We start from the raw sequence: 11,639 nt of genomic DNA, 5'->3' as shown, positions 1-11,639 counted from the left end.
TGAGAATATTTCAACAAAATTGACACAAGTGCATTAAAATAGATTGGAAATCAGCCATAAGCTCATATAGTTATATGTTATTAGGCTATAAGTATTATTAATTATATTCCATAATATATACTGTATTTGTTTTTATAATTGTTCCACACCTAGGAACATGGAGTGAAATAGGTTCATAATGTTCAGTCTTTCTACATGCCTATTGGCCATATGTTTATCTTCTTTGGAAAAATGTCTATTCATTCAATGCTATTGCCTGTTTTTTAATATTTTTTAATAGGACGTCTTACCTTTTTTTTTTTTTTTTTTTTAAATGCAGAACTGTACAGCTCTCTTGTCTATGGCCTAGGTTCCAGGACTAGCCTTTCAAAACTGTGATTTCTATTTTGCTACTCAGAGCTGTTTCTCCTATCGGGGATTCTGCAACCAAACTACTGTGCAGAACTGTTTCCCCTCTACATTTGTGCACACCCTCTCATTTCACCTGCCCAACCACCTCAGCTGCGAAAGAAACTTGTTCTTTGGGTCTACAGAAGAGGATTGCGGTGCTGGCCAAGATCAGACAGCTGGAATTCACACCCTGAAAAGTCAAACCCCAAAGCTCCAGGCCTTCCTATCTGGCATTATCTTGCCTCGGGACCAGCCGCGAAGCGCATATTCTTATCTCTTCTCTAAGGAAGGAAAACCAAAGGCCAGAAAAGGGTCGAGGTTTTTTTCTGATCACACAATAAAGACCAGGGTGTAGATCTCAGGACTCCTGCCTTAGTTCCTAAGTCCCCACCTCCTCCCCAGACGCAAGGCCCCGGGCGGGGCGGAGCAGGGTGCGGCTTGGCGTGGCCCTCCCGCCTCGTCGGGTAGCACCTTCTCGCTGAGTCACGACCCTAGTGCAGCGCGGCGCGGGGCAGGGCATGAGACCCGCCCCGCGTGGGAACTGAAGCTCCACCCCTGGCTCCGCTGCAGCCTCCCGATTGGAGAGCCTGAGAACCTGCACAGCCAATCACAGCAAACTGCAAAGCGCGGGTTGGGAGGGGCTAAGGGGGAAGGAGCCGCCCTCAACTCCCCTGGAATCTGCCCACCCCGCCGCGCCCCTTCGGGCTTTTGGGAGCCACTGGGCTTCGGCAATCGAAAGGGCGGGGCTGGCTGGATCCTGGGTCTGTTCCTTGGTGCGACCTCTTCGAGGACAGGAAGAATCGAGAAGGATTCCCAAGAGCTTGGAGGGTATGCAGACTTTTCTAGTCTGTGCAGCCATTTGCAGCTTACAAAAAAGGTTTGACACAACATCCTTGCCCCCCCCCCCCCCGCTCCAAGGCTGTGGTATTTACTCAGATTTTCAGAGGCAGGATTAACGCAGAGAAGCCTGTTAAAATTCTAAAGCTAATTTTCAAAACGACCTGCACTAGAAAGGGAGGTTCCCCCCCTCCCCCGCCCCTGCACAGGCATGCGCACTACAGTTAAAACCCCAGCAAAGGCGAAAGATGTGGAATCACATCGGGGTTTGGGGCCTGTGTGATTTTTCAGAATGGGCCATGCTAGTCAAAACAGAGATTGGTATTCCTACTTGGCAGAGGGAGAAACACATGCTTGGAGAAGGAACCTGCCCAAGGTCACCCACCCTGAGATAGAGGCAGAGTGGGAAGCTAAGTATGCAGGCGCTTCCATGCACCTCTTCTCATCGTGGTCTGTCTGCCCGTATTTTTATTTCTTCAGGCTCAGAGCTCTCCATCACCATCAGAAAGAAGAGGAAGCTGCAGGCCCTTGTTGCCTGACTCTTGAGTCCAGCTCTCTCAAGATTGCTGTCACAGCCCACAGCTGTGCAGAGCTTTGCAGTCTGTAGCTTGCAGGGGACTTTGTATGTAATATCTCCATTGATTCACCTGGCCACAGTGGGAAGTGAAAATTATTGTTCCCCCATTTCCAGGTGAGAAAGCCTCAAAACTATGATACATCCATTGAGTTACAATGAGATTCAAAGACACACAACTAATATGTATCTGCTGGACCTTGCTATTGTGCTGGGTTCTGTTAGATGCAAAGATAAATAGGTTTTAGGTTCTTAGGAATGTAATGCATATATTTTTTCAGCCCTTTATAAAAGATTCCAGGGTGTGGGGATTCAGAGAAATGTTGTGGGCCTCAGAGGCAGAAGTAAAGGGCATTTCTAGAAGTTCTGGGGAAGCTTCTGGAGGAGGGAATATTTAAATTGGGGTTGAGTCAGCCCAGGGGCACCCATCTGTAATCTCCTTAGCTCAAGAGGTTGAGACAGGAGGATTGTGAGTTCAAAGCCAGCCTCAGCAGTGGTGAGGTGCTAAGCAACTCAGCGAGACCCTGTCTCTAAATAAAATTCAACATAGGGCTGGGGATGGTGCTCAGCGGTAGAGTGCCGCTGAATTCAATCCCGGTACCTCCCCCCAAAAAATTTAGATTGGGGTTGAAGGCCATAGATTTGAACAGGTGGGGATGGAGAGATGCCCCCCTGCCCCATGTCCTTTCCCAGTATTCTGGGCTTGCCCTTTTATCACAACTCACCTACTAGACTTTATGCACCTAATAGTCATTTAGCATTTTTTATTCAGTGCTAGGGACTGAGTTCAGGGTCTTGCACATGCTAGGCACTTTTCCACTGAGCTCCATCACCAGCCCAACACTCAACATTTGAATAAATGAGTAGAAAAATGAGTGTCTCAGAGGCAGGATGGGGCCATGTTATGGGTGACCTTGGTGATCAAGAGTCTCTCTTCCAGCTAAGTTGTGGAGGGCCACAATGTGGGTAGATGCCTTGTATGATTAGGATGTAGCCATGAGACATATTTTTCTCTTGTTGCAATGGTCTTGGCATTCTTTTTATTTATTTATTTTATTTTTGTTTTCGGCGGATACAACATCTTTGTTTGTATGTGGTGCTGAGGATCGAACCCGGGCTGCACACATGCCAGGCGAGCGCGCTACCTCTTGAGCCACATCCCCAGCCCGCAATGGTCTTGGCATTCTGCATTGAGTGCTTAGTCCTGGACTTTGGGGGAAGGGGATGATGCATAGGAGCCCTTAATTGGTGAGTTTTTTTTTTGTTGTTGTTGTTGTTTTTTAATTTTAGTACTGAAGTTTGAACCCAAGGGCGTTTTACCACTAAACTACATCCCCAGCCCTTTTAACATTTTTTTTTTTTTTGAGACAGATTCTCACTCAGTTGTTTTGGATCTCACTAAATCACTAATTTGAGGCTGGCCTCCAATTTACAATTCTCCTGTCTTAGCTTCCTGGGTTGCTGAGATTACCACTGCACCTAGCCAATTGGTGGGATCTTTAGAAATTGTGCAGCCTGGGAGCTAGAATCACAATCCTTTGACCAAACTGCTTGGCTAGATTTTTTTTTTTCTTCTTGCAGTGTTGCTGATTGAACCCAGGGCTTCCCCATGTCATGCAAGGCACTCTGCCACAGAGCTACATCCTTAGTCCCTTGGCTAGATTTTTGAAATATTCTCAAAGGGTACTGGGTACAAGAGACATTTGTTACCTCCAAGTTCTTATTAGGCTTAAAGGACACCTTTATGCTCTGGTCTTACTCAGGTCCATGCCTCTGTGGGCAGGTGAAGACAGGTAGAATCCCTGAGGATAGCTGTGGTGGTTTCCATTTTGTAGGTGAGAGCCAAGACCTGCAAGAAGCTCAGTGGAAGCCAGGTGTGGTGGGAACGCCTGTAATCCTAGCAGCTAGGGAGGCTGAGGCAAGAGTCTCCAAGTTGGAGGCCAGCCTCAGCAATTTAGCAAGGCCCAAGCAACTTAGTGAGACCTTGTCTCAAAATAAAATATAAAAAGGGCTGGGGATGTGGACTTGTGGTAAAACTCCTCTGGGTTCCGTCACCTATACCTAAATAAATAAAGAAGAAAGAAAAAGAAACAGGTGAGTGGGTGCCAAACCTCACCCTAGGGAGACGCAGAACTGGGGTCCATGCCTCCATAGCAGCCCCTTTCTTGGCCTCATACTGCCCTCTAGGAAGCCCTCAAGGGCAACCTTAGCCTGTCTGGGGAAACAGAGTCCCTGAGCTGCATTTTCCATGGCGGGTTGTTCAGAGGGGAGAGACGGCCAGCCCCATTACTGGCCTGATGGCCTCTGCCTTTCCAAAGCAGCCATCCATCCTGCCTGGTTGGGTCCAGCCCAGCAGCTTCCGGGACAACTCTTGGGCATCCGGCCAGCCTGCTCAGCACCTTCTCTCCCTGTCTCTGTCTCGAGCAATCTGTCTTCCTGTCTGTCCCTCTGTCAGATCTCTCTCTCTCTCTGTCTCCACCACTGTGTGCCTGTTTCTCCTTCCTAATCTTTCTTCTGTACCAACAATAACCTTTGGGCCTCCAGTCCCTCAGGAGTCCTGTTACCCCTGCTCTGACTGGTGCCTCTTTTTTTTTTTTTTCTTTTTCTTTTTTGTACCAAGGATTAAACCCAGGGGCACTTAACCCCTGAGCCACATCCCCAGCCCTTTTTATTTTTTATTTAGAGACAGGGTCTCACTGAGTTGCTTAGGGCCTTGCTAAATGGATGAGGCTGGCTTTGAACTCAGGATCCTCCTTTGAACTCATGATCCTTCAGCCTCCCCAGCCTAGTGCCTCTTCTCAACTGGCAGCGTGAGCCAGTGGGAAGATTATAAAGGAGGGGAATACCACAGTGGAACTCTAGTCTGGTCAAGTCCTTGGCTTCCTCCTCTCTCGGCTTTCTCGTCCTTCCTGAGGCAACCAACCCCAGAGGCCCAAATTGTCTCCAGAGGAGGAAGGTGTTGCTCAGAGGTCCGAGTTAAAGAGCAGGACATGTGGTGGCAGGGCCTTTATCAACGGAAGACTTGAGGGGTGGACAGGTCCAGGCCACATGCTTCCCTACCAGCCCTGCTGGTCCTGGCAGACGCCCGTCCTCAGGCTCAGATCTGCAGCTCTGTGATCTGTCCCTTTTCCCAGAGCCCAGTCCTGGGGGCCCTGAATTGCAGCTTTCCTATTTCCCCAGGGCCTGCTTCGCCCTGGGGGACTCCACCTCCAACCACAGGGCCCAGCACCTTCCTCCAGAGCCTCTCAGGGTGAACCTCCTTAAACTTGAGCCTCAGCCCCTGTGTCACCGCCCCCAACTTTCCAAGGCTTCTGTTCATCTTGGAGGACCTCCCAGAAGGGACACTCCTGACCCTCTGGCACCCCCTGCTCTACTGTCCTCTGCCTGTTCTTGACTGACTCCAAGGCCCCCAATCCATAGCCACCTCCTCCTTCCCAACCTGGACTGGTGCTTGGCCAGTTACTCCTTTGATCTGTTGGGCTCCTTGTCCCCTGTCCCAGCTGACCCCTGGCCTGCTGCAGGTGGTCTGACCTCAAACTTCTCAGCTCCCAGCCCATACTGCATAGAGCTACTGGAGAAAACCTCAGGGCTGGGCAGAGGGGCTGCTCAGCACAGGCCTCCAAGCCCAGCTGGTCCCTGAATGGTCAGTCCTTCCACAGCTTGCTCCCCCACCCTCTCCGGAGGCTCCCGCAAACTGGCAGCCTGTTCTCCAGCCTCCCTCCTCCTCCTGTGACTCAGCAGGTCACTTCAGCTTCTACTACAGTGACACAGGTTCCCAGGAACCTTCCTATCCACTCCCAAGACCCTCCCACTCACCTTCCATCTCAGAGGGCCATCCTCCAGTGCTTCTGGCCTCCCCCACCTCAAAAGATACTCCCATCCCCTCTACCCCCAGCCCCTAACCCTCTGGCCTTGGTCTCTCTAGGCTCCAGTATTTAAGCCATCCCAGGCCTCTTCTAGGGTAATGAAACCACCAGCAATAACATCTCCCTTCTTCATCTGACCCGTGAAGCACCTTGGAAAACAAGTCATCTCCGAATCTTAACCCTTCATCTCTCTATCCCTGCCATTCTAATCTAAGATAATTGGGCCCCATCAAAAAGGCACTTGCCAGCTGGGTGTGGTGGTATATGCCTTATAATCCCAGTGACTCAGGAGGCTGAAGAAGGAGGATTGCAAGTCTGAGGCCAGCATCAGCAACTTAACAAGGCCCTGAGCAACTTAGAGACCCTGTTTTTAAATAAAGTATAAAAAAGGGGTTGGGGATATATGTAGGTCAGTGATAAAGTGCCCCTGGGTTCAATCCCCTGTACCCTCCCCCAAAATGGCACTTGCCAAGGTCAACAGAGGTGCCCTAAGTCATGAAAAGGCCTTCTCTTCTGTCCTTACAGACTTTTCTGGAGCCATTTGTGTGGTCCCTGGGACACATGGACCCCTGGTCCTCCCATCGTATCCTCCAGGTCTCCTTGTGAGTTTACCTTCCTTGGCCTGTCCCCATTACTCATCCCTTTCTCTTTCAGTCTTCCTGGGCCCCAGGCTTCACCTCCTACGGAGAACTCCAATTTCTTTTCCCAGCTCCAGCCTGGGCATCCCACTCGGGTACCTGTTCACACCCAGCAGTTTCCACTTGTCTTTCCCTAAACCTGGCCTAGTAAAGCAGATGGGACCCTCCCCATGCACCTGTTTTCAGAGAAGTCTCCTTCCTGTCCCAGCTGCCATGTCTTCCAAACCCAACCCCCAACCAGGCTCCCCTAGGAGGAGCTAGCAAAGATCCTCCATTAAGGAATTTCTTCCTCTGGTCTCATCCCTGTCCCGTCCACCCTCTATCCTGCTGCCAAGTGACTGTTCTAAAATGCAAAGCTAATGGGGCTGGGGATGTGGCTCAAGTGGTAGCGCGCTCGCCTGGCATGCGTGTGGCCCGGGTTCGATCCTCAGCACCACATACAAACAAAGATGTTGTGTCCGCCGAGAACTAAAAAATAAATATTAAAAAATTCTCTCTCTCTCTCTCTCTTAAAAAATAAAATAAAATAAAATAAAATGCAAAGCTGAAAATCCCTTGTGGCTGAAGCATGGGAAGGACCATCAGCGTCTAGTTCATCCTCAGGCTCCCAGCCTTGGTCTCTGAGGACCTCTTTATTTCTCCTACTCTGCTCCACCCCCAGAACCCAGGAAATTCCCTCGATGTCACTGGTAGCTAGGAAATCCCCTGGATCCCACTGAGCACTTCTTATCTCAAGTTCGGAGGACTTAGGCAAGGGCAGGAAAAGGCAAAGATTTTATCATTAACCCAAGTGGCTTGTCTTGAGCTTCTGGATCATTGAATCCTTCAGGATCTGAGAGAAGTCATTTGGTTAAGGTTATTCAGGAAGAAGTCCTTGGTGCAGCCAGGTCTCCAGTTCCATTGGCTGTTCAGGCTCCTGCATCCAATATGGAGGCTGTGGCCTTGGCAGTACCCTGGTAACCACTTTCCTTCCAACCTCCCCAGTAGGCCTGTGGCTCTGGGTCTCCATCGTGCTGTGAGTGAGCTGGCCCCTGGACTTCTCACTCAGACCCTCCCAGCCCTACCTTTCTCTGCCTCCTCTCAGAGCTAGAGGGGGAGACCAACCCCAGCTGTGTGCAGAGACCCAGGCTTGCCTCTGTTGCTTCTGAAAAGAGGCCAACAGAGACTTCTGGATGGTAGGATAAGGATCAAGAGACAGGAGAATCTGGTTTATGACCCCAGGCTCCAGCTGTGGGACCCCAGTAGATTACATAACCTCGCTGTGCCTTGGACTCCTCCTCCTGGAGTGCCTGCCTGTGGTTTGATTGGAAATTCACATTCACCAAATTCATATGTGATGGTACTTGGTGGTACAACCTTTGGAGGTAATTAGGATTCCCTGAGGTCATGAGGATGAGCCCATGATGGCCTTAGGGGATTTATAATTAGAGGAAGAGAGAACTGAGCCAATACATGCATGCACCATCCTGCTACTTAATGCCCTTGGCCATGGTTTGATGCAACAAGAAGGCCCTCACCAAATGCCAAGCAGATGCTGGTGTCATGTTTCATATTCTTGGACTTCTCAGCTTTCGGAACTTCAGCCGAATAAACTTCTATTCTTTATAAATTGTTTGGTCTCAGATATTTTGTTATAGTAACAGCAAATAGTCTATTTTCCTACTGAGTACTGGGACCAGGGGGCAAATGTTGTTTCTTCTCACTTCTTGGCCTTTCCTCACCATCTGAGTGATAGAGACTGACGTGAAGACTTGGGGGAAGAGGACAGAGCATTGATTATAAACCCCAAATTAGCCTTTTTGTGTAAATATTCAACCTAGCCTACATTGGATGTGGCTGCCCTGGGGCCAGAGGCCAAACTTTCACTTACTTAAAGAGCTCCGAGGTCTTGCATGATGCTCTGGACACAAAAGCTTAGTACCTCCGGTCTTTGCCATCTTTTCTCTCTGTCTCTGTCTCTCTTTGGCACTAGAAATTGAATCCAGAGTTGCTCCATCACTGAGCTACATCCCCAGACCTCTTGCCTATTTATTTATGATACCAAGGATTGAACCCAGGGGGCCTTAAACACTGAGCCACATCCTGAGCCCTTTTTAAAAATATTTTATTTAGAGACAGGGTCTCACTGAGTTATTTAGGGCCTCACTAAATTGCTGAGGCTGGCTTTGAACTCATGATCCTCCTGCCTCAGCCTTCCAGGTAGCTGGAATTACAGGTGTGTGTACCATGCACCAGGCTTATCTATTTATTTTGAGAAAGGGTCTCATTAACTTACCATGCTGGCCTCAGATCCTCCTGCCTTAACCTCCTGAGTACCTGGGGATTATGTGTATGCCACCATACTTGGCCCTTCCTTTTTAAACCATCTATCCTTTCTTATCATGAATATATTATGGATGGAAAAAGCACATGGTTAAAACCTACTCTTTGCTTCTAGGGACTGTCTAATGGGGAGATGAAAGAACTTCACACAGGGCTGGGGGCGTAGCTCAGTGATAGAGCGCTTGTCTAGCATGCCCTGGGTTCCATTCCCAGCACTACCACAAAAGAAGGAATTTATACATTCTGGCATCACTGGGGAGAAGAAGGGTTATCTTTTTTTTTTTTTTTTTTTTTGCCGTGCTGGGTTTGAACTCAGAGATGCTACACCACTGAGTTACACCCCGAGCCTTTTTTATTTTGAGACAGGGTCTTGCTAAGTAGCTTGGGCTGACCTCAAGCTTGAGATCCTCCTGCTTCAACCTCCCAAGAAGCTGGGATTACAGGTGTGCACCACATTCTTTTCTTATAACACCAAAGATAGAATGAAGACTTATGAGCAGAAGGGTCTGGAAATAGGAGGGCTATCCAACAGTAAAGGGGGCTTCGGGAAATGGCCAATTGCCTATGGCTGGGGGTATGCCAGCCAGCGGTGACCTTGAGGGGATGGGATGCTGCATCTGGTACACCCACCCTGGATGAACAAGAGTCCCTCTGCTGTCCCTACCAGTCTACCATCCGGACAGGGAAGGAACCTGGCTTGCTCAGAAACCTAGAAGACAAGGCAGGCCCCATGCCCCTGAGTCATCAAGAATCTCTGAAGGCTTGGGATGGAGAGGTTGCTTTTTGTCCCTGGCTGTCCTTAGGCCCAAAGCAAGGAGTTGGCACTGGATGTCTGTACATCCCTCCTGCCCCTAGTGCAGCCTGGGTTCCTGTCTGCCTGCTGTGTCAGCACTGGTGTTCATATTACATGACCAAGTGGGATTTATACTCTCGAAGCATTAGTGCTGGGCTGACTTGGCAGAATGGCCAATGCCAGAAAGTTCCAGGTCCCGAGCCCCTCCCAGCAGCTTCCTCAAGGCTCCAAGGCCCTTTAAATTCCTTTTCAGGCAATCCAGCCTGGCCTCCTTCAGAGTTGCCTTTGGAAGCAGACTCAGGCAGACCACTGGTGGTACAGAAAAAAATCCCCCTGCGAGTTTTGAAGACATACAGCTTCTCAGATCCCAGGATTGGAGATTGTTTTTGCGGGGTCAGTGGGGGGTACCAGGGATTGAAATCAGGGGCACTCAACCACTGAGCCACATCCTCAGTCCTATTTTGTATTTTATTTAGAGACAGGGTCTCAATGAGTTGCTTAGTGCCTCGCTTTTGCTGAGACTGTCTTTGAACTTGTGATCCTCCTACCTCAGCCTCCGGAGTCACTGGGATTACAGGTGTGTACCATCACCCCCAGCCAGGGCGTGCGTTTGGTACTGAGGATTGAACCCAGAGGTGCCTTACCACTGAGTTACATCCCCAGTCCTTTTTTATTTTCAATTTTGAGACAGAGTCTTGCTAAGTTGCTGAGAGTCTCCATAAATTGCCAAGGCTGGCCTTGAACTTGTGATTCTCCTGTCTCGGCCTCCTCGATAGCTAGGATTATAGGTGTGCACCTCCATGTCTGGCATAATTGGAGATTTTGACCTGGTGCATCTAGGTTGGGTCTGGGACTTTAGTCTCCCCACAAGTATTGAGGGGGCTGTACTGCCCACCCAGGTGGAGGATCACTGCTCAGCATCACCCATGAACAGCTGGTCTTCTGACCCTGCTTATTCATGGGTCCCTGTGACATCCCTGGACAGCACCAGCTGATGGAAAAAAATTTGCTTCCAGAAATTGGGATGAAATTGGTGAACTCTATGCAGCTTAGAGTCCTCTAAATACATAAAACACTGGGCTTGCTCCATGGGATCTGCAGGCTGCCACCATCCCAGCATTGTGACTGTTCCCTGAGTGCCCTGTCCTCAACTCCAACTGCCCTTGGAATTTCAAGTATCAAAACATTCACTTTAGACCCCTCTACCAAGAATCCTGCCATCCTATTCCCAGCTCAGTTCAGAGGGCAGGGTGCAGACTGCTCTTTACTGTCTCTGTGGGGAACCAGATGTTGAGATAGTTAAGCCCATACTTGGTCCAAGTTCATGCCGCCAGGTTTGGGGAGAAGATCCTTGTCCAGACTCCTCTGCCTCTTGAGAATGGGAGATTTGTCCCCAGGTAGTAGCTGGGATTATAGGCATGTGCCTCTACATCTTGCCTGCAAGGGGTTTAGAAGCATGCATCCAATTCCTTTATTTTATGGATGCTTAATTTGAGAACCAGAGAGGTAAAGTGACTTTCCCAAGGTCACCTAGCAAGCTCAATGGTAAAATTAGGGCCTCTACCTTTGGGCCCTGCCTCCCAGTGCAGGATTCCTCCACTGGCCCAGGATTCACAGCAGGAGAGACAGTCCCTAAGATTCTCCTGTAGTTCTTTGCTTCCAAAGCCATGGTGTTCTCTGCCCTACTGCAGGCCAACTTGGTAGGGCAGTGGCAGGGAAGTGTTCCCAGGGGACAGGGTGGGGAGCATTGCAGGTTGGCTTGGGAAGATGCTACTGCTGTCCCATCTGCACTAATCAGCGAGCTCTTCAGCCGCAGGAGGAAGCCAGCAGCCAGGGGATGGGGCTGTGGTGATTTATGACCACACAGAAACAGAAGGACACTAATGTCCCCGGCTGGCCTGCTTATCTGCCAGCTCAGCCAGAGAGGATGCATTTAAAAGGTCATGTCCTCTAGCACCAGAGAAGGGGCTGGAGGGTGTTCTTGGGCAGTTCAGTCCCTTGCGGTCAAGGGTCCTCCTTTCCTGAGCAGAGGCCAGGGAGGTTCAGCCTTGCAGATGGGAGAGGCCAGGGCACCTTTGCTACAGGGAGTCCTTAACATCTGCCCAGTTTTGAATTCCTCAGTGGCACACAGCCTCCCTGTGCCTCAGCTTTCTTGTCTGAAAAACAGAGATGAATCTGAGCCTCTTGATCCTTGGGCCTCAACCTTCTCCCAGGTCTGC

General features: G+C 49.8%; 1 long non-coding RNA gene across 1 annotated transcript; it reads left to right on the top strand.

Moving 5' to 3' along the window:
• Positions 1–1,074: 1,074 nt before the first annotated feature.
• On the top strand, positions 1,075–7,914 carry LOC131423334 (uncharacterized). The gene is made up of 2 exons (XR_009224740.1): positions 1,075–1,267; positions 1,708–7,914. It is a non-coding gene; the product is annotated as an uncharacterized LOC131423334 (long non-coding RNA).
• Positions 7,915–11,639: the final 3,725 nt, after the last annotated feature.

Source organism: Marmota monax, unplaced genomic scaffold (genome assembly GCF_021218885.2).
Source record: "Marmota monax isolate L192 unplaced genomic scaffold, Marmota_monax_Labrador192_F-V1.1 WCK01_AAM20220418_F8-fsc00237, whole genome shotgun sequence".
Taxonomy (NCBI): Eukaryota; Metazoa; Chordata; class Mammalia; order Rodentia; family Sciuridae; genus Marmota; species Marmota monax.
The sequence above is the reverse complement of the archived record's forward strand: the minus strand, read 5'-3'. Positions and strand labels throughout refer to the sequence as shown.